This window comes from Camelus dromedarius, chromosome 22 (assembly GCF_036321535.1).
Source record: "Camelus dromedarius isolate mCamDro1 chromosome 22, mCamDro1.pat, whole genome shotgun sequence".
Lineage (NCBI taxonomy): Eukaryota > Metazoa > Chordata > Mammalia > Artiodactyla > Camelidae > Camelus > Camelus dromedarius.
In genome coordinates this window covers 1,762,701-1,786,322 of record NC_087457.1, presented here as the reverse complement: position 1 = coordinate 1,786,322, position 23,622 = coordinate 1,762,701, and the positions used below count along the sequence as shown (strand labels likewise).

At 43.0% G+C, this 23,622-nt stretch overlaps 1 long non-coding RNA gene and 1 pseudogene across 5 annotated transcripts; both read left to right on the top strand.

Annotated features, from left to right (window-relative positions):
* Positions 1–48: 48 nt before the first annotated feature.
* LOC135318874 (uncharacterized) lies at positions 49–22,955 on the top strand. Of its 5 annotated transcripts, XR_010377269.1 has the most exons (6): positions 49–288; positions 12,395–12,533; positions 13,337–13,509; positions 13,634–13,847; positions 18,542–18,729; positions 22,642–22,955. It is a non-coding gene; the product is annotated as an uncharacterized LOC135318874 (long non-coding RNA). The 5 variants fall into 5 exon arrangements; XR_010377270.1 differs by lacking the exon at positions 13,337–13,509 and having other exon boundaries at positions 51–288; XR_010377268.1 differs by lacking the exons at positions 13,337–13,509; positions 22,642–22,955 and adding an exon at positions 18,848–19,412 and having other exon boundaries at positions 51–288; positions 13,631–13,847.
* LOC135318834 (diphosphoinositol polyphosphate phosphohydrolase 1-like) lies at positions 8,090–8,981 on the top strand (annotated as a pseudogene).
* Positions 22,956–23,622: the final 667 nt, after the last annotated feature.

Here is a 23,622-nt window from a genome sequence, read left to right as displayed (position 1 = left end):
TAAATATATTTAATAGTATTATATGTTAATAATATAAATGTTTCCATGTATATCATGTGTATACATATATATTAATAAAACTAATAATTGAGGAGTCATATAGGGTTCACTCTCTGTGTCCTGTTTTGTTTTATAGCTACAAGAAACTGGCTGAGAATAAAGAAACTGAATTTGTTAACAATTTACCCCTTAAGATGAATCCAAATGTTATGTCTCAAGAAACAAAATGTGAACCAATTTTTGGACAAAAATGAAGAGCATATAGTTTTACAAAAGTCACCAATGAAGGTACAGAAAATAACTGTCCAAGAGTAAATACTGTGTAAGAATAGATAAAATGTACCTTGATATTTTAAAGAAAAAAACACCTGTTGGTCCTTGATTATTACCTCAGGATGACAAAAATACATAGGTAAGTGTTTATAGTTTATATCGATGGGACACAGTGATCAATGAAGTTACATAAACACTGCTGACAGGTATGTACTTCGTGAGCCAGCGGGACTGATTACAGAGTAACCTCCAAGTGGATCCTGGGCATCTGTGAGCAGTAGCTGTTACAACACCCTGTCGTCCCCAGATTTTAAAATGCCACTGTAGCATTGGCTTTCTTTTAGAAGCCATTTTTTACACTTTAATTTTTTAAACACTCATAGCCCAGAATTTGAGTAGCATAAGAAAATTGTTTATTCTGGTGCTTTTTATTCAGCCTTATCAGTAGTCTGTATTATGCAAAAGGGGGCAAGTTGGCATTTCATATAAATGCTGTTAGTGACTGTTGAGAAATTTATACATCTCTGTTCCTTGTTTCTGTTTTCTTGATTTATTCTGTTTTATAGACTCATGACCACAGTATTCCATTTTTATTTTATGGATTTGATTTATGTGTTTACCATAAACTAAACATAAACTATCTCCAGTTCCTTGTGGAATAAGGCAGGTGCTAAGCAGTTTTTACCTTGAGAAATCTGGAGAAAAAAGATAAAACTTTAAGTCATTTCAACTATGTTCTTCCCCACTCTCCTCCATGTTCATTCTTGTAATTACATGTCTTGCTTTCTGGGAAGCCTATTTTGTTTTATTATTTTGCTATTTTTGGTTCTGACTTTGAAGATGTGCTACAAAGTACTAAAGTTCTGATGAATTAGGCTTGGAGAACTTGAATGTTGTGGCTCACCTTCTACAAAATGTGTTCTTCAGTAAGCACTATGGTTTTGCCATCTGTTAAATCATATTTACAACTGTCACTGATGTTTAAGTACTGAAGAATTTGTACATGTGCACAGACTCTTAGATCTCAGATGAGTTACAGAGAAGCAGGGGCTGGTTGGTACATAGCTACCACACAAAAGGCCAGAAGTGCCCCTCCTTTATTTAGAGAAAACCCCAGAGTGGATTATATGCATCAGTTAGGAGCTCAGGCTAAGGCAAACCCAGTTCACCATTCAAGACATTTTCTACTCTTGGAAAGAAAACTTCAAAGGACATTATGAAAAATAAATACTTCAGATCCATCCCTGCCTCAAATCAAGCCAGGAAAAAAGGTAATTATACATACTTTTCATAATAAAATTCTGTACACATAATGTATTATTTCATTTTCCTTATTCTCTACTTTCCCTGTTTCCTTCTCTCCTTCTGAGAACTTTCCTTATTCGTAGAAAAAAAATTAATCTTAAGGTGCTACATTCCATCTCTGAAAGACAGATTCAGTTCACTTCAGTTCAGGGGGTTTGTCATCATTAATTCTAGGTTTTCCTGAATGAGACCCAGAAAGTATGGGAGGTGAATATAAAATAGGAGAGCCAAACCCCTCCTCATCTGGTTGGCTTTGTAATATCCAAAATGTTTGCCAGTAAAGAGCTATAATTTAGATTGCAATGTACAAATGAAGGTGGATACAGAGAGAAATATCTGGTTGTGAGTTGAGTCTAGTGTTGGAGAGTCCGGATGTTTTATCAGTCACCTGCATGATTTATAAAGCACCTCTGCTAGTTATTTCCTGGTGGAGTCATCCATCTTGGTGGGAGGAAATGGCGGTTTCCCATGTAGAAGCCCATGCCACTATTAATAGGAATAGAAATTCTCAAGTCAGACCAGTGTCTCTGCTGCCTTTAGACTCCGGCGGGGCCGAGAGAGCAGTAGAGCCAGAAGTGATTCATGCTTTCCTTTGTGGCTCAGCCGAGTAGGCATCCGAGCCCATCACTGCTGCCTGCTGTGACAGAGGAGAGCTAGCCTCACTAGGAAAGTCACTTCCAGCTTAAAGTGCCTCCCCGGCCTTTCCCAGGACCACTTGGACTGTATTAGAATTCTTTTGGCATTGAAGTCTCTCCACTTCTGTCTGTGTGGCTGTGTCCGCTGCAGCAGCCTGCATGTGTCAGATGTAGGGCTCGTATCTGTCCGTGTGCAGGAGAGCAGCTGGAGTGGTGGCTGTTCTGTGCACAGAGGAATCAGATTCTGTTGATTAATGCAGCATCCTTTCCTCCTGTTCTTAACGTAGGGACCTCAGATCCCTTCCCCTAACAGGCGCCTTGTGTTCTCTTACTTTCTCTTCCTTTTCTGTGGAGCACCTGCTTGTGCTGCTGTCATCTGTTCATTGTTGTTAATAACTAACCTTCTACTGGATCTAGTGCTCAATGTTAAGAAAAACACTCGGAACATTTCCCAAATTTTAGAATCATCAAGAGGAGTGTGAAAGTTTTTCATTAATGTTTTAGAAGTAGTCATCCTGTCTGTACCTTTGAGAGCAAGAGAATGAAGTTTTGTTTTTAATATTACTTTATTATATTTATTTTGGACAAACTAACCCCCAACATTTCTGAAGTTTACTTTATCCAAATTCATTCATATAACAAGTGTTTTTGGGCACAGGCCTGGGTCTAGGCACTGTTGGACGCCCTCCAGGTACATTGATAAGCAAGGCAGCGCCACCTCCCCTCCCCCATCTCATGGAGCTGTCATCTGATGAAGAGGGACAGACACTTAACAATGAGCATACAAATGAGTAAATAATGTTACATGTTAAGGGGAAATAGAAAGCAGAGCAAGCGTGTCAGTGGTGGAGTCCAGCAGGTCACCATTTGAAATAAGGTAGAGTCGGCCTTGGTGAGAGAGCCCTTTGAATGCAGACTTGTAGGAGGAAATGGAATTGGCTGTGTGGGTGTGTGGGGGAAGCATATTCCAGAAAAATGAAACAGTCAATGCAAAAGTCCTGAAGAGGGAGGAATGCCTGGCATCTTGGGGATCAGCATAGAAGCCCACATGGCTGGGGCAGAGTGGGCAGAGAGGGGCAGGGGAGGTGAGGTCGGGCATCACAGGGACAGGCACGGTCGGCTTTTCTAGGGCATTAAGCAGCCGTGGGCTTTCACTCAGTGTGGAAAGGTGAGCGCCTGCGAAGTTGTGAGCATGGCAGTGACTTCACCTGATGTATCCTTTAGACAGATTCCACGGGCTGATGCCATTGACTGAATGCATTCAAATATAGACCCACACCATAGGGACACAGGAAGAAGCACAGAGACCAGTTAGACAGGGATTTGAGGAATCCGGGGTGGGAGTGATGGGGCTCGATCCAGGGTGGTGGCAGTGGTGGTAATGAGAAGCAGTTGGATGGGGATGTATTTAGGAGATAGAGCCGAAAGTCTAAAAGATTGGTCCGGGGTTGTGAGAGAGGCGTCATGGGTGATGGCAGGGTTTGCGGCTTGAGCAGCTGGAAGAATGTGGTTCCTCTCCGGCTGGGATGGAGGGAGAGGCAGAGTGGGCTTGGGGGTGGAGGGAGGACCAGGAGTTGAGCTGCTGAGGTGCTAATTTTGAGATGCCTGTTCTGTGTGCCAGTGGAGATGGCAAGGAGGCGGTCAGATAGAGGAGTCTGAAGTTGAGAGGGAGGTGTGGACTGTAGGTATCAAGTGTTGTGAAAAATGAATATTTTTGAAGCCGTGGGTTTTTTTTAATCGAAGTATAATGGATTTACAGTATTGTGTTAATTTCAGGAGTACAGCAAAGTGAACCAGTTTTTTTGCAGATTATATTCTGTTATAGGTTATTACAATCATTGGGTAGAGTTCCCTGTGCTGTACAGTAAATCCTTGTTGCTGAACTATTTTATGTACAGTAGTTTGTGTCCATTAATTGCATACCCTTGATTTCTCCTTTCCCCCACCTCCCATTGTTAGCCACAAGTTTCTTTTCTGTCTGTGAGTCTTTCTGTTTTCATATATGTTCATTTGTATTATTTTTGAGATTCCCCACGTAAATGATATATAGTTTTTGTCTTTCTCCATCTGACTTACTTCATTACACATAATATTCTCCTAGACTTGACAAAGATTATCAAGGGAGCATATCTGGAGAGAAAAGGCAAACCAAGGCCTGAGCCTGGGGCGTGCTGAACTAAAGAGGTCAGGAGGGAGAGGGGTAATCTGCAAGGACAGAGCAAGGTTGAGGCAACCTGACCATGTGCGCTCCTGAAGCCAGGTGGGGAGAATATATAGAGGAGAGTAGATCTGCTGTGTCTGCTGCTGCTGAGAGAGAATGAGGATTGACAGCTGACCTTGGAATTTAGCAGGAAGGAGGCTGTCAGCATTGGACAAGCAGTTTCCGTGGGCAGGTGGCTGTGAAAGGAAAACTGGGAACAGGAGAAGTGGAATTGGCTACTTCAAGGTATAGACCCCCTGGAGGAAAGGGTGTAAAATTTGGGGGGGGCAGTCGCTGGCAGGAGGGTGGAGTCAGGGAAGCCTTTTGTTTCACCTTGTTTTGAATTTAATGAGAGAAATCGTGGTACGATTGAACAATAGAATGTTTGCACTTTTTGGAAAGATGCGGTAGCCAGGAAGAAGTGCATGATGAGGGGAGTCGTAGAGCAGAGTCCTCGAGTGGAGGGGATGTAATGGGGTCCAGGGCACAGTGGGAGGGTTGGCTTCAGGTGGGAACATGGACAATTCACCTGTGGAAAAGCAGAGAGGAGGGGAGAGGTGGGTGTGGGTACTGGTAGCGGGTAGAAGTGGTGAGAGATGGGGGTAATTTCCTCCGGTTGCCTCCACTTCCTCTGAGAAGTAAAACATGTAGTGATGAGGCAGCAGTGAGGATGGGGCCAGGGTGCTGGAGGGGAGCAGGTGTGGGGAGCTCTCCTGGAGGGCTGGGCTCCCAGCAGCAGGAAGTCTGCTCCAGGTTGGTGACTGTGAATGTGAGCTGGGACCAGGCAGACGGGTGTGTGTGTGTGTGTGCACGCGTGTGTGTGCGCACATGTGTGTGTGAGTGTGCACAACCACGTTCTCCCACATGACTGCAGGTGTTGGTAGTTGTGTAGTTGGATTTACTAAGAGGAGTGGTTTTTGCCCAATGAGTGCAGCGGACTGAGAGAGGAACAGGAAGGAGCTGCCCTTGTGTATGGGAAGTAAGTGGAGTCATGAAGGAAGAAGACACATTGCGGGTGTGGACAGTGTGAGAAACGCAGGATCAACAGAGTGTGTCCCAGAGGCCCGGGCGCTGTGGGCATCCAGGTGCCAGAGAGCATGCCTGGTGGGGGGGGGAAGGACTGCCAGTGAGTAAATGCCTAAGACTGAGATGCATGCACGGTTGCATTACTGGTGACAGAAAAAGACCTGGAAAGCCAGTGGGAGAAAGCATCTGGGGCAGAGAGATGTGCATAGGGAGGGAGTTGAAGGGTCTCTGATGCGCAGTTGGAAATCACTAAGAGTGAAACCAGACGTCAGGTCACAGTCAATTGAAATGAGGGGGATGGCATAGAGGTTGACAGGTGAAGGCAACCATATTTTTATTAGCATTTTCCCTGATTTCAAAATTTCATAGTGTTTGCGACTGCCAAAATAAAAACACATCTCTAAAATTCATATTTATTTAAATACATTGGCAAACTATGATTTTCTGTTTTTGTACTGATCTACTTTTTCTCATTAGAGTCTCTGTTAAATAGGATTAAAAAAAAAAAAAAAAACTCTGTCTTTTTGTTGGAAAATTGCCCAGAGTGATTTTAGTTTTATTCCAAAGAACTGGAATTCCTTGGGGGTGGTTGTTACTTGTGACAGGCTGGGTGTCAGAGAAGCAGCCTCTGAGCCAGAGGCGAGTGTACAGAGTCTAGAGACTGTGCTTGGCGTCAGCACTGGCTCCTAGGGAGCAGCCCCTCGTGACTGGGGCTGGCGCAGTTTGAAGGCTTCTCTTTTTCACGCAACCAGGAAGCCTGGGCCAGTTAATTCAGAGCTGGTGCACCTGTGCCAGGAACCAGAGCCCCCCCTTCTTTCCTGCTGCAAAACCCCTCGTTTGTGACTTTAGTCTTTCTTGTCACAAGACAGCTGCACAATCTCCAGCCCAGTCAGGAGGAAGAGGGTGAAAGGTAAAAGGTTCATGCCTGTTAACACAGCAGCTTAATCAGAGAAGTAGTCACTGTCCTGGAAGCCCCGTGTTGGAAATTTTTGCTTTCATCTTACTGGTCAGAACTTTGATCCTGTGCCCCTGCCCCCTGCTCCACCCCAGGTGCATGGAGTCCAGGGAGAGGTGTGTTTTTAACTGGCACATTGCTGCCCAGGGCAAAATTTTAGTGTGGAGGAAGAGGAGGTTGTCAGCTAGCAGTGTCTGCCATGTGGTGATTTTGCTTTTTATTCTAAATTAATTTTCTTTGACTGTCGACATGTATTTTTATTTTTAGATTAGTATGTTTATTGTCACAAAAGGAATAGTTGCTCATTATTTAAATTCAAAAATACAGAAAAGTAAAAAGGAAGAAATAATTTAGCCAGAAACAGCTGGTGCCATAGTGGGTGAGCCTCATCCCATGCCTCTCGTGTGTGTGTCCTTCTGCAGATGGAAGGAAGCAGGGATGAGAGCTAGAAGGAAGGAGACAGGCAGGCATATGGACAAATAAAATTGGACAAAGCATTTTATAATAACAGATCACACTTTATCAGTTCTTTTAAATAAAACATTAAGTTTCATTTTACTTAAATCTGTAAGAAGAAAAAGAAACTTCATCCTGAGAAATGTTATGTCCCAAAATGTCCCTTCAAGAACATAGATTATGAAAACCCCTGAAAGACTGCCAAAACCGTATTGTTATTTTTAACTCCTTTTTCCAGTTTTATACATGATCAGTTTTCCCTTCTATTAAATATGTAGTGAAACTCTTACATCCCCTACTCGCATGACTCCTACCCATTTTTGTTGGTTTTATTTTTAATAAGTATGTTACTTATAACCTTATTTTATATACTATATATGTCATATCATATTATATATACTTATATATGATTGTATTATTTATAATCAATATATTTATTATATTCTCTCCAGCAGCTGTAATTCCCTTAAGTGTTTGAAAGTGGATCTTGGTTCTGGTTATTACAGAGCCAGAATGCTTTTCACCAGTCCATTAGCCATTGTTCCTCCATTCTGGAATTATTTTGATTGCCTTATAATTTGACTGAATTTTTTGAAGCCATTTTTTTTAAAGAAGGGCTCAGAAGTCCCAAATTCTGCAGTGTTTTCATGTTTGAATTTTATATCTAAGTAAATTTTCTTTCCTGTATAAAAGGAAAAGATACTGTCCATGTACTATTACTGAAAATAACAACTTAGAGAGGTCAAAATTAAGAACCCAGGAAGGGAGAATTGTGGTGTAAAAGCACTGGCTGACTGCAGCTGGAGCAAGAACCACCTGCCACACTCCTGGCCGCCCAGTCCTGGTAGAATAACAGTGCTGGCAGGTCTGACCCATTCACTGGCCACGTTAATGGGCCTCCAGTGACTTGGAGGGATTAATGGCCTGATTTTACAATGACTCAAATAGATCTTTTATGAGTGCTTTAAGGGGTTTCTACAGAAAACCTACATCCAACTAGCCAATTAAATGTGATTACTACTCTATAAGGAAAACCTAGAAAAGATTTGAAGGAAATCTTGGGGTGAAGTACTTTTGGGGACTTGGCTCTTCTTTTGACTTTTCTGTAGTTTCCAAATCTTTAAGAACCATTTATTTCACTTTTAATGAAAAAAGTAAACTTTGCATTTAAAAAGTTAACATCCTAATCGGGAGGTGGCGGCCCTGGCAGCGGTGGCACGGGGCCTGGGGGGGGGGAGATGGGGGAATGAGGCGGCGGCTGCGGGCCACGGCTGAGCCGAGTAGTGGAGAAGCGGCTCCCCCTCGCTGCTTCCCTTGGTCGAGCCGGGGGAGTGCGCGCGGCTGTCTGGAGCGGGCTCCCCACCTTCGACTCCCGCGACCCGCACCGCACCCCCAACGGGGCCTGAAGGATGATGACACTCAAGTCGAACAGACCCGCACCGGTGACGGCGCCGGCTACAAGAAGAGGGCCGCGTGCCTGTGCTTCCAGCGACAGCGAGGAGGGTGTGCTACTCGTGAGCAGTAGTCGCCATCCAGACCAATGGATTGTCCCTGGAGGAGGCACGGAGCCGGAGCAGGAGCCGAGGGTGGCAGCAGTCCGTGAAGTCTGTGAGGAGGCTGCAGTAGAAGGGACATTGGGAAGATTAGTTGGAAGTTTTGAGAACCAGGAGAGGAAGCATAGAACGCACGTCTGTGTGCTCGCTGTCACGGAAGTGCTGGAAGACTGGGAAGACTCAGCGTTGGAAGGAAGAGGGAGTGGTTTAAAACAGAGGCTGCCATCAAAGTGCTGCAATGTAACAGACCTGTGCTAGCATCGTATTTTGAAACGTTGAGGCAAGGCTGCTCAGCCAACAGTGGCACCCCGGTTGCGGCCACCACATACTCAGTTTCTGCTCAGAGCTCGATGCGATGCCAGGCATCAGATGACTGAAGATTTCCTGTAAGAGAAACGGAAATTGGAAACTAGACTGAAATGCAGGGCTTCCCTCTCAGCCTTGCTCTTTTCACCTCCCCTCACAGGCCTCCTCTTTCAAATAAGGCAAGGTGGGCAGCAGAGAAAGGGCTCATTGATAATGCTGCTGTTTGGTGTTACGTGATGGGGCTTTTTTTCACCCTCCTTTTATTGAGCAGGCGGGGCTTGGGTATGTAATTTGTAAGTAAGTTTGTGCATGATTTGTCTCTCCCTTTTCACACCCCTACAAGTCTCTGAAGAGGCAAACAGCCTTTCCCCTGCCTTGGATTCTGAAGTGTTCCTGTTTGTCTCATCCCAGGCCTGGCCAGATATTTTTCTTTGATTTTTAATTGTTTTTATTAAAAGATACCAATATGAGATGAAATCTTTCAAGAACTTGTCCTATAATGTGTGTTAAGTCCAGTAGGTTGGTCACTTTTACTGCAGGACACATTTATCTACACATTATATACTGGGCATATAATATGTAAATAAATGACTTTTAGAAGAGGAATTTACCTGTTTAATTTTTCAAGGTTTTTTTTGTTTGTTTGTTTGTTTTGTTTAAATTTGGGGTGTTTCTCAAGTGGAGAGCCTCACAATTTACTTTTTGTTTTTGATGCTAGTGGCTAGGTAAGTTTCCCTGTCCTTTCTCTTTTCCCCAGTCATTGAGTCTAGTTATGTAGGGTATGGGAAGAGCTTATTAGCAACCTTCATTGTGCTCCCAGGATTCATGGCCTTCTCTTCTCGAAGCTGTGTTTCCATGCCAAGAAAGAAAGAGGAAGAAACATATTTTCTTTTTTATTACCAAGCCAGGAGCAAATGGCCTCAGCTCAGATCTGGAGAAACAGTGATAGAAATGGAATGCCTCCCTACGTGTTGACAATAGGGATTTGAACTGGATTCTTGGGATTATTATCTAAAAGACTGGAGCATGGAGCACTGTTTATATCCTGCTGGTTTGGAATTTTTTCCATAATGCTACTTACCGCTGACAGCGGCCTTTTTGTGCATACATGTCTTACACCGTGTTGAACTGGATATTGTCCTTGTGCTTCAAAGCATCCAGCTGTACTTGGCAAGTGCAACTGTACAGTCCTGTCCCCTCTCTGGGTAACCATGTTAAGTTCCTGAAAAGTACACAGGAGGAAAATTCAGGTGTTTGCTTGTCTTTGTGATGATACAGCATTTGTAATTGCACCATGAAGCATGCTCAGAAATACTAAATTTGTCTCCCACTGGGATGTGGAAGGTCCATCTTCTGCTGAGAAGTGGTATGGAAGAATGCTTAATCACTTACTAGAACAGCTACGTAATGCATTGGCCCACTTCAAACTGTCTTGTTGGTTTTTGATACATATTTGACGCTGGCTTCATTTGCCAGTTGTGTTGCTTATTTGGGAAGTAAGCAGAAAAGGGTCTTGAGACAGGAGGGGGAGGGTGGGGAGGGGGGCAGCACTGATCAGTCCCTGGCTTGGGACAGGAGTTTGTTGCTATACTCTTACTGGCATCTCCTTTGTCAAAACATAGCCAAGATGTGCAATTAAAATTGTAGTTCCCTTTATTTAAAAATTCTAGTAAATACTCCAATTTTGAAAAAAAATTAACATCCAGAAATAATTATATTAAATAATGTAAAATTTCAATTCTTCACTTACCTCAAAGGTAGTCAGGGAAATGATCACTGGGGGTCAGTTCAGGACCTGCAGGGTTTGAATATGGGCCTCCGGATCTCTTCTAGGGATTTCCCTTAAACTTTCTTTTTGTATTATTAACTGAATAATTTATTGGCCTTAGAACCATTTCTGCTGTTTGAGGATTTATGAGGTATCTTAAAAGCCAAAAATTTGACCAAAATATACATGAATAACATTTTTTCTAATGTAATGTATGATATCACAGTATTAGAGAAGGATTATCATTTTTTAATCAAATTTAAAGTAGTTGTTATAGTTTCCATGCAATTTATATTATTCCAGCGATACTATAACTTGATATAATTTATATAGAAAAATGTGCTTTAAAGCCCACTTAATCTGAACTAGAATGCTTCATAAAGTTATCAGCTGCTCTTTGATTCCTCTTTTAGATACTTTGTTATTGTTGTGAACATTTAAGAGTAATTTATTTAAAGTGATGAAACCTGAAATTATCCCGATCCACATTCTCCTCACATTTATTTAGCTCCATGTGTCATGGGACATGAGCCTTGGGTCAGTTGGCCTCCGTGTCAGATGGAGTAGAGACTGGTCCCGGGCATGGGTCCTGCGTGCGGGGCCCTGCGTGCAGGGGGACTGCTGTGTGAGGGCACTTGTTATGCACCAGCCTGCTGTGAGATCCTCACTTGTCTTAGTTCTCCGGTTGTATTTGTGCTTCTTGTTACATAATTGCCGAATACACATTCAGCGTAGTTTGTATTTGTGGTGGTTTTTTCCATTGTTTATAACATTTAGGAATATCTGGAGCAGGACTCACCAAGCCTGCAGCTCCAGCTTCCCACGGGGAAAGCTGCGTGGCTACACAAGAAGCCTGAGGGCCCCTCAGAAACTGATGCCTGTGTTCAGTTTCTGAATGTAGGTGTTGAATTTCACAGTAATATTCATAATGGTTGTATGTCTTTAAGTATATGTAGAAATTAAATAATAATGAAATATATGAAATTTCTTCTGCACTGAGTGATACCGCACTCACTCACTCTTATTGAACATTTATTGATTTTTCTTGTGTAGTAGAACATTGTTAACTGTGTCATTTTCATTCTTTGTGGTTTTTTTCCCCTAACCCACTGTGTTCAAATCTAATATACAACTCTACATACTGAAGTAATGCTTTTCCTTAAAAGGGTTCTTCAGGATACGGTGGTGGGAACAAGGAAGCAGAACTATGTTTGAAAGAGCTCAGGAAGCAGAGGGAAAATGGAGCTGGGGGCGCAGGCCCTCGGGGAGTGGATTACAGTCACATTCTTAGAAAAAAAGAGCGAGAGCTTTGGAAGATAAGATGGAGGAACTACAGAGACAGCAGGAGAAGGAACTTTTCCAACTGAGTCAAGACAATTATATTCTTCGAGCCAAAGGACTAGACACATTGTCCTACTTTTCCTTTTATTTATGGAAAAAGAACTACTACTCTCCACTAAATGCACTGTCACCCTCTGTCCCTGTGGCTCTTTGACTTGATGCATTTGCTGTCAGTGACTTGGTTCCCAAGAGTGCCTTCTAACAGAAGAGCCTAAATCGAACCCCTGGGGGAAAATCAGAATTTAAATTGGCTCATATTGATCCTTCTCTTGTTAGCAGTCCTTTTTGAAAATAAATCCCTTAGTTCACGGTGACCTTCAAGGAAGACAGAGTTTCAGAAAGATTGCTGTAGAAGGGCTAAGTTCAGAGAATGACACTGTGTAGCATTTCTGAGTTAATGCCATCATCAGAACCATCAGCACAGAGCATCCTGTAATGAATTAACCATCACTGGTGTTAAGCTAATTCCAGTGTGGTTGTAAGACAGTTCTAGGTCTGTGCGCCTTGTGTTTTCTTTTATTCTTCCATACTTCATCACTTCCTTTTCCAAATAAAACTATTTCTGCATTTTCTCAGTGAAGTAGCTTTGAAGAATCAAACAAAAATCAAAGGTGGTTGCAGTTTGAGGAAACATCGGATCCTGTCACTGAAGAAAAAGCAAAGCAAATCCAAAAAGAAATAGGAACAAGAGACACTTCTTCAGGGATGTCAACAGGTATGGTTCTTCAGCACATAATGGGTTTGCTATGAGATCTTTTGGTTTTGAAAATAAGGCATTTAAAAACATTTGTTTCCATTTAATAGGTAATGGGAATTCTGGCAATGTGAGGAAGTAATCATTTGACTGGTCTGCACATTTGTCATGGGCAGAATTAAAATGGTTAAGAGCATAGTTTCTGGATGGTTCTTGGCTTCACTGCCTGCTGTGCAGCCTTGGGCAAATCACATCCCCCCTCTGAGCCAGTTTTCCCGTCTGTGAAATGGGAATGAGACTGACAGTACCTGTCTCACAAGAATGGTTGTGAAATTAAGATAAGACAGCGCCCCTGTCTCCCGGAGCCTTGCAGCAAAGGCAGGCTGATTCTGCCCCCGGCCTGCCTGCTGGGGGGGAGCCCCCCTTCCCTAGTTGGAGTTAAAAGAGTGTGGATTAAGGGGGTTTTCACTGGTGTAGTGAGCCAGGGGCCCAGAGAGGCCCACGCCCCCGTGGGAAACCAGGATTCTGAGGGTGCGGGGACTACGTCCTGGCTCTCCCTGAGGGTCACGGGGCCTTTGTCACCTGCTGGTCAGGGCTCGGCTGGGCCAGCGGGGTCTTCCATGGGCTCGGAGAAGCCACTTGTGTGAAATTAATGCCACATTAGGAAGTATATATATTTAAATCATAAAAAAAAAACAGTGCAGACCAACCTGAGTGCCCTCCACACAGTAACCAGTTAGTGCTTGTTGCCTGTGACTAATTTTATAACCATGTTCCCTTAGAAACTGTCCTATTTTTCTTTCATTTTCTATAATGTTTTTCAGTAGACAATATTGGCTGGTTTTGATATTATATTCAGAAATATGAATCTGAAATCAATTGCCAATGCCCTGAGATTGAAAAAAATTTGACTTAAAATTGGGAGAAAATATATGTGTCCTGTAGAAGTCAGACATTTGTTCTATGTGATGGCATCTTGGTGGAGCTGACCTGACAGGTAGGCAGGACAGGTTCGGTGGTCTCCAGCTTAAGCTTTACCTTCATTTCCTCCCCACAACTCCCCCTTTTTTTTTAATTCCCTCCCCCTTCTGTCTCATTATCTTTTTCTCCTTTGACAGTAGTAGCCTAAGCCTACAGCCTGCCAATAAGAAGCATTTTCACTGCAGGGATGCCCAGAGAAAGTGTTAACCACATCAGAGATGGCAGCATTTACTACAAATGGGGTAGCACTGATTTTGCAGGACACACGGCCCTAGAGTTATTGAGAGCCATCCAGACCCTCCGCCTGCTGTTCTGCACTTGCTGCGCGGAGCGTGCACTTTAAGGAACAGACCTGTGAGTATTCCAGCCACCCCTCACACACACACAGAACACAAGACTTGTATGTCAACATATGTACGTATTTTTCTGGGTTTCAAGAATTCTGCAGAATTAAGCACAGACTATCTGCCAGGCATTAGGCCAGGCGTGGTGAGACAGCTCAGAGTTTCATTAGATTCACAAAGGTCCTTGGTTTTCATCAGATTCTTAATTTTAAAGAGGTTAATAAGCCAGAGCATCTAAGCATAGATTGCCACTGATCTCACTGTCTAAGCCCCTCTTTAGCTCAAGCCAGGTGCTGAGCTGAGTGTAGGCTTTATTCTGCCTCATCCTGATCTTCCAGAAACACCGAGTCTCTACCTCCTTGCTTACAGAGAGCTCCAGAAAGAAGCCTGGCTACCCACTATGGCTCCATCCAGTTACCTCACCACAGAAAGTTGGGCAAAAAAAACAGAAAAAAAGAAGGTGCAAATGTCACTAAGTCCAAACTCTTTCTGCTCACTGCACAAGAGGCCAGTAAATTAGGAGACAGGTTCTTGGGGCAAGGAACAGCGACTTTATTTAGAAAGCCATTCAGAAAGCCGGCAGACCAAGAAAATGGCCGACTAAGGTCCTGGAGAACCACCTTCCCCAAGTCAGAATTCAGGCTCCTTTCCTACTTGCTTGGTTGTTGCAAACTTCTTGGCATAGGAATTCTTTGTTCTTGGAATACTGTGTTCTTGCAGCTGGCAACGTAGGTCAGATCATGGTGCCCCTGTAAACCTCCAACAAAAGAAATGCTATTTTGTATTCTGCAACTTGTTATCTTTATATGAATGGAAATGTGTTAATGTCCTTAAAGGTCAGAGCCTTGAGAACAGGCTCTCCTGTATATTTCAGACTATTGGCAACATTGTTTCACAAAAGGTGCAGAGATGGCAAGTCTGAGCCTAGAAAAGAGAGCACAGGGTTAAAGTCAAAGGAACAGATCTAATATGGAGCCGGGTTTGTTCTTTTCCATCACACAAACAGCCCCCCTGGCCTTTCCATCCCTGGTGTGCAAAATCAGGACGTTGTTTTTCTTGCAGTCACTCGCCCCACTTACCCCTGTGAAATGCAGAACATTATACTGACAGGCTCGTTAGCTTTGGGAAGTTCTGCAACTTTTTTGTTTACTAAGCATTTTGAGCATTTTGGAAACAATTGTTTTCAGCTAACAAATTGTCTTTTGAGAAAATTGAAACAGTTTGAAAAAAATTTTAAAGCTTACTCAAAAACTGAAGAAATTTAAAGACTAAAAATATTTAAAGGCTGTATCTTTCATGAGCACATATGCTAATGTTATATAGGTCCTGCTGAGTGAACTAAAATGTAACTTTCTATTTATAAAAAGGAAAATGAAAAATTGTATAACCAAGTGAAAGATCTCCATGAACAAAACAAGAAAAATGAGAAGTGAATGTTCAAGGAAAACCAGAGCTTATTCAGTGAATTAGCTTCCTGAAAATAAGTCCTTTTTAGATTCTTAAAATCAAATCAATTCTTTCTAAGCATTTTATTGTTATATTAATAATACATTTAGTTACACTTGGAAATTTTAAAAATTATACACTGATTTTCAGTTTTGTAACTTTCATGTTTTTACTTTTCAGTGGATATTCTTTTGGCATTAGACGACTAATACATACTTCAGTATTTTCAGCATATTCATATTTGAATTTGACATCAGTTTTAGGAAGTTGAACAGCCCTCTTGATCCTTCATTAAGCCTGGGACACTTACATAATGCATCTCAGTAATGATGCTTTTAGTAATAATAGTAAACTAAATATACAGTATCATTTACTGTCTTAGGTCAGGTTCCAAACAAGTAGAGCCTGAGCTGGGGGTCCTTGTGGAGGTGATTTCCTGAAGGATAACTCTCAGGAGAAGGGGAGTGAGATAAGCAAGGTGGGGGTGGGCAGGGGGAGGGAGGGCAAGTGAGACTGTGGTCTCAGTCAGAGGCTGGCATCATTCTTCTCTCACCATGAAGCTCAGGAGAGCAGACTGCACCCCACAGTTGGTCCCCAAATAAGGCAAGTGGGGGAAAGCCATTTACTCCCCTATCCAGTCAGTCCCTGGCTGAAGTGTGCTGTAGGAAGTGGGTGGGGGTATCTCTAGGCCAGGGGGCAGGGACTGCCATTTGGTGAGGATGTTTCTCCAGAGTAGGGGAGCCTGCAAGTGGTGAGAACCAGCACTCACTGTGGTGGGCTGGTGGAGCACCAGAACCTACATAGGAATCATGCTCCCCACTGTAAGGGCTTTGGATGTTACTACACTCACCTTTAACATGTTAAGTGAAGGAGCTGAACTGACAACCATGGGCAAGCTAGGTCCTGTCTTCTTTTAAGAAGTGACTAATCATTTCCCCTAAACATTCAAATAGGACTGCTGTCAGAAGAAACGTCTTTGGCTGTGAATGTCATGTATGTTACACATATTTACATACTTCTTCCATTTTTCTGTAACATAACTTAGGGCATTGAGGCAGGGCTGCTGGTTGCTCACACTGATCTTTCATGCAAAATAGAAAAAGATACACATTGTATAGACAAAGCTAGAAAGTACACAGGTCGGCAAGTGAGGGCACTTTTGCATAAATTAGGGGGGGAAATCTCCTTTCCCCAGGCCAAGGCTAATGATCTGCCCAGTTCTGATGCATGAAGATTTACATCTGCTTCCTTCCCAAATGCTTCAGTAAAGTGTTCCAAAATTTCACCTCTTAAATTGCCTGGTTTTTAAAAGAGAAGATCCATTCCAGGGCCCAAAACTGGAGCTCTAAATAATTTTCATAATGAAATAAATGATTTCTTTAGTACATTGGGGTTAGATGATCATATATGGAGTTCTAACGTCCTTTTATAATGTCTCTGGAGAAACAGAAGAATTGATTCTAAGGTTCAGGTGGTAGACTGTATTTGGTTGGTTAGTTTCCATGTGTATGACTGGCAATGTGTGTTTCTCAGAAAGGAGTCTAGAATGACATGACAGGGGGCACAGAACCCACAGGAAAAATGCAGCAAATCTTTATGGGACATTGTTTTGTTTTTTCTCTGAGAATTGGCAGGAAGTATTTTTATATTCCTAATAAGCCAACACCCTGAGGGTTTCCATTCTTTTAGATCCCGCATCAAAATTTCCCTCAGAGTATAGTCCTCATTTAGTATTTTACTCTTTAGAGAAAATGAACTTTTTGTCTTCAGTGACACAGAGTTCCACTGTGAATTAGTTTTTAATTTTTAAGAACTGAATATTTTGTATTGAAAGGAGTAAGGACCAGAGTGGTGGACGATCAGGTCAGAGAGGTGGCCAGAGGCCCCTGAGCGTGTCTCACAGTAAAATCTTGAAGAACCTCAGTAACTCTCCTGAAATGACATCCAGAGAAGGTCACACAGAAGATACAACAATGAAATGATGCAGCCAAAACCCATGATAATGCAGGGCTTTATGGATGGATTAATTTTCTTGGTAAGGCAGTTTTAAGGTAGTGTGGTACAAAACTTCTGACAATTTTTATTTTGAAACTGAACTGTACCAAGTGTCCTCCAATGAATCCAAGAATTGCTTCAGCAGGTCTAAGTTGAGTCCCATGTTCATTTACTGAGCACCTGCCCTCTGCTTAGTGCCATCAGGTAACAAGGTGGTGACATCAGTGTCGGTCCCCAGAGAGCTTGCAGCTTGTTAAAGAGAAAAGGCCTGCACAGAGGTCAGGGTCATGGGAAACAAAGCCCTGAGCGCTGTGCTGGAGCGACATGGAAGGTTCATGGGGAGGTGCAGAGGGGTCATCAGGAAGAGCCGCACTTGAACTCAGTCTTGAAGGATAAGTGTGACTGTGAAACAGAGGAGTGAGGGTATTGAGAGTTGTGTGGAATGTTGGGCCAAGCATTTTTTTCCCTGCATTTTTCATACAAGGGTGAGCAAAATCAAGTTCTGCTTTCTAGTAAATATATACTGTGTCAGGTGCCAATGAGTGTTTAGGGAAGAAAATAAAGCAGCACACCTGGGGGCCATTTTAGAAAGAGGGATTGAGGAAGGCCTTCCTGGGGCCGCACCTGAGCAGAAGCCCTGAGCCAGTGCGGAAACGAGACACCTAGCTCCGGGGGGGGGGGCAGAGCTGCAGGCAGGGGACACAGTGCCAGCACCCTGGGGTAGGAGTGTGCTGGGCATGTTCCCAGGACAGCCAGGAGGTCTCTGTGGCTGGAGTGGAGCAGGAGGGGGAAGATTTGTGGGAAATGCATCAGAAGAGTGGGCAACACTGGGTTGTGCAACACTGAAGGTCATGGTAATAAGGACTTTGGATTTACCCTAAGAGAGAGGGGAGCCACAAGCGGGTTTCAGATGAAGGAGTGATATTAATAGACTCTTCAAGAAATTCACCTCTTCCTGTGTGGAGGACAGACCGCAGGTGCCGGGAGGGGAGAGGCGGGCTAGTTAGGGGGTCGTCGTCATCCGGGAGCAGTGAGAGCGGTGGCGGGGAGGGCCCTGCAGCTGTGCTGGGCACATGCTCAAAGCTGGCTCTGGCGGGCTCCGGGAAACTCTGGGAAGCCCATCATCCTTTGGAGGGGCTGGGGTAAAGTCAGATCTAAAATTTAGGGAAGATAATCAGCAGCAGAACTTAGGATGGGTTGGGCGAAAGGGAGCCTGTACCACAATCTGTCGTGGTTAGGAATAATTTGCTTTTGTATTTCTAGGAATATCAAGAAAGAGAAAACCGGTTTATTGGAAGACCTCAAAAGACTGAAGCAAGACAAGCAAGCTCTTGAAGCAGACTTGGGAAAAATGAAGACAGAGACCAAGCCAGAGAGCAGGTGCATGCACCTCATGGAGCACGCCGAGCTGGGATAGTCACTTTATACTCGTAACTGTTCTGAACTTGAGTGTAAGTAGTAGCAATTGGATAATAAAAGCAAAATGCTATTCCTAGAAGTATATTGTAATTTTAGAAACTTTTAAAAATTAGTTATTAAGAGGTATTTGCGTTTGATTGGTTTCTGTAGCAATAACTGCAAGATTGAAGAAACTCAAAGATTATTTTGAATTCGTGGCACTGCGTGCACAGTTGTTTGCAGTCCTCCCAGCCAGACGGTGACCTTCCAGGGCCTGGTCTCCCTTTTTATCCCTGGGCCTGAAATGTAAGCTCTCAAGTGTTTAACAAATGAAAAGACAACACCATGCTGTGTTTGTAGAAGACTGAAAGGTGAATATTGCATTCCCCACCGGGGAAAACAAAGGAGGAGTTAGATAAGAATGCAGGAAAGTTTAATATTAAAAAAATTAGAAATAAACAGAAGGGTACTAGTAAGGGTTTCAGGGAGGAGAAGAGTTTGAGCTGAGTCCTGGCAGGTGGAGGGCCTTGGGAGGAGAGGAGGGAGGCCACCCAGCTGTGTCTCATGGGCGTGTCACTGAGCGCACCTGTCCTGGGCCAGAGGCGGGCCAGGCACAGGGCCAGAAAGGTCGATCTGCAGAGCCCTTGTTTGCCAAAGGAAGTATCTTTTCTCTGTGATTTTATGATCTTCAGTGTAACATACGTACAAATAAAATCCACTAACCTGTTTGTAAGAACTATATTTTCCTAGTCTGTAAAATAGAATAATAATCGTCACTCCCATCATGTGTTTGTTGTGTTAAGTAAAATCATACAAACTTTGAGAATTGGGACTGTGAACACAGCCTTCTTTTACTAACACACTAGACTGGACACAACCTTGCTACATCCATTGTTTTGTTTTGTTTTGTTTTTGCCTCTTATTTTTTCATAATGTTTTCATTAGATAGGCATTGGTTTTCATGTGAAATATTTTAATTTAGTTATTTCTATATTTTGAAAAATTTGGGTTATTGAGTTACTTTATCTTATAGGTGAAAAATTACATAAAATAAAACTTTTAGAAGAAACACATAAGAAATGAGTTACCTGCAGAAAAGATTACAGCGGTGTGCTGAAAACCAGGGGCTTCTGGGTAATTATGCAGTTCAGCTTCAGGAAGCAAATGAAGATACTGAGAAGCTCAGACCTGAGGTGATAGAGTGCTCCAGAATGTGTTCCTCTAGATGAACGCTGTTAACTTTAACAGCCAGCTCTTAGTCTCATGTCACTGAACCAGTGCTCTAAATTCTGTTAATTGAAACAGCTGATTTGGGTTTGGTTTTCTTTTCTTTGTGTAGTCTGTTTTAGATTAGACTGAGAATACAGTCCACTGTCCATATCTAGGGTCTCCCTATCCAGTGGATTCAACCAACTGTGGATTGAAAGTATTTGGGGAAAAGCAGAAACTTCCAAAAAGCAACACTTGAATTTGCCACACGCTGGCAACTACTTACATAGCATTCACATTACATCAGACATCATGAGTAATCTAGAGATGATTTGAAGGATACGGGAGGGAACACATAAGTTCCATGCAAGTCCTATGCCATTTTATACAAAAGGCGTCAGCATCTATGGATGTTGACGTCTGAGGGGAGTCCTGGAACCAGTGCCCCATGGTTACCAAGGGATGACTGGAAGTCCAGGCTCCTTATCCCAGCCTGTCAGGTCCCCACGTGGTCTGAATGCTGCCTGTACCACACTCTCCCGCTCACTCTCCTCCAGCCCTGCCAGACTTCCCTCTGATTCTTGAACAGGCCACACTCACTGCACTTCATGTCTGGCCCCTAGAAATACCCGTTACTTTCTGAGCATGGCTCTGCTTTAATAAAATGAGCTGCATTGGCATTAGAGAAGACCATGTGGAGGTTCCTTTAAAAACTGAAAATGGACTTAATTCATGATCCAGCCTTCCCACTCCCAGGCAAATGTCAGGAGAAAACTAATTTGAAAAGTCACATGTACGTCAATGTTCAAAGCAACACTGTTTATAATAGCCGAGACATGGAAACAACCTAAATGTCCATCAACAGATGACTGGATAAAGATGTAGTGGTATATTTATACACTGGAATACTACTCAGCCATTAAAAAGAACAAAATGCCATTTGCAGCAACATGGGTGGACTTGGAGGTAGTCATTCTAAGTGAAGTAAGCCAGAAAAAGAGAAAAATGCCATAAAATATCACTCACATGTGGAATTTAAAAAAAGACACAAATGAACTTATCTACAAAAGAGAAACAGACCCGTAGACATAGGGAAACAAATTTATGGTTACCGGGACAGAAGGGGATGGGAAGGCATAAATATGGGAATTCGAAAATTGCCCCCTTGGGGAGTGATGGAAATGTTAGCTATCTTGATTGTGGTAATGCTTTTACGGTGTATACATCTATCAAACTTCTTCAAATAGTACATGTGAGATATATGTAATTTACTGAACAGGAATCATACACAATAAATGTGTGTTTTTTTTAGGATTGACTGCATTGTGTCCTATGTTTTTGTGTCTTCAGTGAGTGGGTCTTCAAGTTTCCAGTCTGCCATATTTTCTGAACCAGAAGTGCCCTCCTTCCTTTTTCTTTGATAAACTGTCAGTGGGTGGCATTTATTCCCGTGGCTTCAACTACTCTCTGTTCACTGATTAACTGTCAAATCTTCTCCAGCAAGGACATCTAATTTCCGTCCAAGAAATATACTTATAATTGACAAGTAGATATTTCCACTTGATAAACTCATAAAAATCTCCAGCTCTGTATGTTTGAATTTACACTTGCTCAGAACTAGGTTTGCTTTTTCAACCAATGGCATCACCATCCCATCTGTTTTCTGTCCCATACATCTGGGAGTTTTCCTTCACTTCAGTCCCTCATCCCCCATCAGTACTAAAATTCTATTCCTTAATGTCCCCTAAGTCCCCGCCCCTCATTCCCCACTGCATTAATTCCCACCCCTTTCTAGTCTCCCCAGTGCTGTTCTTTAGAGTGAACAGTCCACTTTTCTCACTTTTAATGATTAATCTGAATGTCACTCTCCTCCTTAAAACACCAAAGAATTCCCCGCTGCATATGTGAGGGAGTCCACACTCCCTGATTTAACGTCACACCTTCTCAGCACCTAGTTGCTGCTTTTTTCAGCCTCAGCTTCTGTTAGTTCCCCACAGCCTCTAGCCTCACTGACCTTCCTTCCCTAAGTGCAAGGTGCTATTAGACACGACCAGGCCTCTGCACGAGACACGCAAGCTGCCGAGAATCCCATGCCTACCTCGCACTCTCCTGGTCTACAGATTTGCTGGAATCCTTCAGATGTCAGTGCAGAAAGCGTTTCCTCTCTGACACCTTCCCTACCTTCTAGAACCCTGCCCCAGGCAGTGCAAGGGCCCCTCTGAACTTACAGTATACATGATGCCAAGGGCCTCTTACCACATTGTTTTGAAAACCTATTTAAATTTGTCTCTTCCACGGCACACTGTGATCTCCTTGAGGGATGAGGGGCTGTGTGGTATTTGTCTAGACAGCTAATGTCTGGCACAGACCCCGGGCCATCAGAAACAGTCTGCTGACTCATCAAGAATTGTCGTCTTTGTGATGTAAGAAATACTACATGATCTCTGATCTTACACCATCCGGCAAGGGTCAAAGTCATTTCACATAGAACTACACAGGCAAAATATGTGTATTCTTTTCCTCTTTGTGAGCCCGAGATCATAGGCATCCTGGAACGGAGGTGTCACTCTAAGCCTTCTGTCCCCTAGGCTGTCACGTCCAGCTTCAACAAACTTTTTAGAAGTTGTAGGGATACGTGTACATCACCCCGTCTTACAGCAAATGGCGCTTCAGCTTGACCCAGTTTAATGTCCATATAAACATCAGAAATCTTCCAAACTGAAGCCTGAATAAACATTTCCTGTCTTTCCTTCCAGTCTGTCTGCCATCTGCAGCCCACATCCACACTGCTCACCTGTGTCAGACCACCTTCCATCTATAAACATTTTCAGTGGGACAGTTGGATGAGAACTAATTACAGCAGTCATGAAAATGGTCCCATGAATGTAGGCTCTGCACAACAAGGACGCTTTGACCGGAGGCCTCAGCTGTGGCCTGCAGGATCTGTTCACGTTTTCTGCCTGGCTTCCCTGCAGACGTTCTGCAGAAAATCAAGCCTGCAGTTAAAGTCATAGAAGGCCCAAGAAATCCAGAAAAATAGAGTGAGAGTCATCTCCTTGGGAATATTTTTGAAAACAATCCACTAATCGGAAGAAGAGCTATAAGAGGTTCATTTCAGAGCAGATGATGTCCAAGTGCAGGTGGGTCAGTTTTGTCATTTTTGCTCGCTAGTTGGCTTTCTGCTGCTTCTAACACGTCTCTGTTTAGAGAAGTGGCCGGAGTCGGCCCTCAGAGCAGAAAGGTGAGCTGGGCCTGGCGACAGCCAAGCTCCTCTGCTGTGTAGTAACCCGCTGAGAAGGAAGAGATGGCCCAGGGCTTCCTCTGACGCTTTCTCCCTTCGTTATAAACTCTCTGAAAGGAAAATGGAGTAAAAAAATCTTAATTCAGTATGGTATTGTCAAAGTATAAATATAATTGTCTTTGGAGGTGAGGGTATATCTCAAGGGATAGATTACATGCTAGGTTCAATTCCCAGTACCTCAATGTAAAAAAAAATAAGAAAAATTCTTTAAAAAAGAAAGAAAAAGAACAAAGAAGAAAAGAGATCTCAAACAACCCAACTTTAAAGAGAAAATTTTTTTTTTTAAAAATAGTAATCAGCTCGGTCTTTTGCTAGATTAGGAGTTTGGGATTAATAGATACACACTACTATGTATAAAATAAATAACCAAATCCCAGGTCCTTAATAACCTAGTTCAACCTGAATCCTTTCTCTTTTTTCCCCTAAGCAACCTGTG